Here is a 3,734-nt window from a genome sequence, read left to right on the forward strand (position 1 = left end):
TGGTGGAGTGGGAAGGGGAGTTGAAGTGTTTTGCCACGGGACAGTTGGGTTGGTTGGTGCGGGTGTCCATAAATGTTCTCTGAAACAATCTGCAAATTGGCGTCCTATCTCCCCGATGTAGAGGAGACCACATCAGGTGCAATGGATACAGTAGATGACCTTTCTGAAGGTACAGGTACATTTCTGTTGCATGTGGAAGGATCCTTTGAGGCCTTGGACAGAGGTGAGGGGGGAGGTGTGGGCGCAGATTATGCATTTCCTGCGGTGGCAGGGGAAGGTGCTGGGACTAGGGTGAGGGTTGGTGGTGGGGTGTGAATCTGACAAGGGAGTCGCAGAGGGAATGGAGGTCAGTGGGACGGAAGGTGAGGATCAGAGGCGTTCTGTCCTTGTTGTGATTGGAGGGGTGGGGTTCAAGGGCGGAGGAGTGGGAAATGGAGGAGATGCACTGGATGGCATTGTTGACCACGTGGGAGGGGAATTTGCAGTCTTTGAAGAAGGAGGCCATCTGGGATTTTCTGTGGTGGAACTGGTCATCCTGGGAACAGATGTGGAGGCGGAGGAATTGGAAATAAGGGATGGCGTTTTTACAGGAGGCAGGGAGGGAAGAGGTGTAGTCTAGGAAGCTGTGGGAGTCCGTGGATTTGTAATAGATGTCTATGTTTAGTCGGTCGCCAGAGATGGAGATGGAGAGGTCTAGGAAGGGGAGGGGGAGGTATCCGAGATGGTCCAGGTGAATTTGAGGTTGGGGTGATGGGTGTTAGTGAAGTTGATGAACTGTTCAACCTCCTCGTGGGAGCATGAGGTGGCACCAATACAGTAACCAATGTAGCGGAAGAAAAGGTGGGGGATGGTGCGGAAGATAGACTGTTCCATGTACCCAACAGGAGGCAGGCATAGCTGGAACCTGTGCAGGTGCCCATGGCTACCCCTTTGGTTTGGAGGAAGTGGGAGGATTGGAGGGAGAAGTTGTTAAGTTCAGCCAGGCGGATGAGGGATCAGTGAAAGGGTACTGGTTGGGACAGCGTAATAGGAAGAAACGGAGGGCTTGGAGGCCTTTGTTGTGGTGGATTAGTCGACCACCCTTCCCAATGCAACAAGGACAGAAAACCCCCGGTCCTCATCTTCCACCCCACCAACCTCCGTATACATCACATCATCCTCCACCACTTCCACCACCTACAAACAAAACACACCATTCGGAATATATTTCCCTTCCCGCCTCTATCAGCATTCCAGCAAGATCATTCCATTCGTGACTCCCTTGTCAGATCTACACTCCCCACCAACCCTCAGCCCACTCACACCACCTTCCCCTGCCACTTTAAGAATTGCAAAACGTGCAGCCACACCTTGCCCCTCACCTCCGTCCAAGGCCCCAAAGGATCCTTTCACATCCAACAGAAATTTACCTGTACCTCCACAAAGCATATTTCAATGTTTTAATTTTTAATAGATACCCTACAGTGTGGAAACAGGCTCTTCAGCTCAACAAGCCCACACCGACCCTCCAAAGAGTAACCCACCCAGACCCGTTTCCCTCTGACTCTAATGCGCCTAACACTATAGACAACTTAGCATGGCTAATTCACCCTGACCTGCACATCTTTGGATTGTGGGTGGAAACCTGAGCATCTGGAGGAAACCCACGCAGACACGGGAGAATGTGCAAATTCCACACAGACAGTCACCCCAGGCTGGAATTGAACCTGGGTCCTGGAGCTGTAAGGCTGCAGTGCTAACCACTGAGCCACCGTGCCACCCTGTACTGGTTGCACCCAATGTGGTCTCCTCTACATCGGGGAGACAGGACGCCAACTTGCAGATCATTTCAGAGAACACCTCTGGGACACCCGCACCAACCAATGCCATTGCCCTGTGGCTGAACACTTCAACTCCCCCTCCCACTCCACCAAGGACATGCAGATCCTGGGTCTCCTCCATCACCAAACCCTAACCACCTAATGCCTGGAGGAAGAACGCCTCATCTTCCGCCTTGGGACCGTGCAACCATGTGCGATTAATGTGGATTTGACCAGTTTCCTCATTTCTCCTCCCCCACCTTATCCCAGTCCCAAGCCTCCAACTCAGCACCACCCTCGTGATCTATCTATCTGTCTTTCCCATCCATCCGCTACACCGTCCTCTCTGACCTATCACCTTCATCCCCACCTTCACCTACCTAAAGTATTCTCAGCTACCTTCCCCCAGCCACACCCACCTCCCATTTATCTCTCAGCCCCCTAGCCCACAAGCCTCATTCCTGATGAAGGGCTTATGCCTGAAACGTCAATTCTCCTGCTCTGCGGATGCTGCTTGACCTGCTATGTCTTTCCCACATCACACTCTCGACTCTGATCTCTGGCATCTGCATCCCTCACTTTCTCTGGGTCAACATACCAATTAAGGATTGATAAGCTGACTTGCTTTCTTGAGAAAAGAAGGCCAAGAAGTTGCTTACAAGAGGCTTTTAAAATGATAAAGTTCTGATAGAGTGGATAGCCCCTCCTCCTCCCTTCCATTCCTCTGACTGACCCTTCCTTCTAGCTACCAACCAGATTCATTCCTCCCATCGACCAATCAGGCCATACACTCTACCTGTGTTCACCTAATCCTACCTCCCCATCTCACCCCTTTCCCTACCCAAACCCTCCCCCTGTCCCCACCTTTATCTGCAGCTCCCCTTACACCCACCCCTTGTCCTGAAGAAGGGTTACACCCAAAACGTTGACTTCTCCATCTTTTGATGCTGCCTAACTTGCTGTGTCCTTCCAGCCTCCTGCTTGTCTATCTTGGATTCCAGCATCTGCAATTTTCTGGTCCCTAACTTAGTTTCTGCTCGATCTGACAGATTTGTACATGCCTCCTCGTCCTGTTGCTAAGAGCAATGAGTCAAGTAACTCTCTTTGATTCAGGGTGGAAAGAATAAGTTTGAAGGGAACCTAAACATCCATAAGCAAGAGGGTATATGATAGATTTAAAAGGGGGAAAATTGTGAGATAATTTAATTGAGTGAAGTATAAACACCTTATGATTGGTTAGGCTGAATACCCTGTTCCTCTGCCATATATCCCATACAATAGTAATTGTAGGTGCAAATTAAGAATAAAGAACAAAGAAAATTAGAGCACAGGAACAGGCCCTTTGGCCCTCCAAGCCTGCGCCAATCCAAATCCTCTATCTAAACCTGTCACCTATTTCCAAGGATCTGTATTCCTCTGCACCCTGCCATTTCATGTATCTTAAATGATGCTTTCATGCCTGCCTCCATCACCTCCGCTTGCAACACATTCCAGGCTCCCACCACCCTCTGTGTAAAGAACTTTCCACGCATATCTTCCTTAAACTTTTCCCCTCTCCCCTTGAACTCATGGCCCCTAGTAGTTGAGTCTTCCACTCTGGGAAAAAGCTTCTTGCTATCTACTCTGTCAATTCCTCTCATGATTTTGTAGACTTCAATCAGACCGCGTCCCCCATCTCAACTTCTGTCTTTCTAATGAAAATAATCCTAATTTACTCAACCTCTCTTCATAGCTAGCACCCTCCACAGCAGGCAACATCCAGGTGAACCTCATCTGCACCCTCTTGAAAGCATCCACATCCTTTTGGTAATGTGGCGACCAGAACTATATGCAGTATTCCAAATGTGCCCAACCAAAGCCCTATACAACTGTAACAGGACCTGCCAACTCTTGTACTCAATACCCGTCTGATGACGGAAAGAATGCCATATGCTT

The sequence above is a fragment of the Chiloscyllium plagiosum genome, chromosome 13, assembly GCF_004010195.1.
Source record: "Chiloscyllium plagiosum isolate BGI_BamShark_2017 chromosome 13, ASM401019v2, whole genome shotgun sequence".
Taxonomy (NCBI): Eukaryota; Metazoa; Chordata; class Chondrichthyes; order Orectolobiformes; family Hemiscylliidae; genus Chiloscyllium; species Chiloscyllium plagiosum.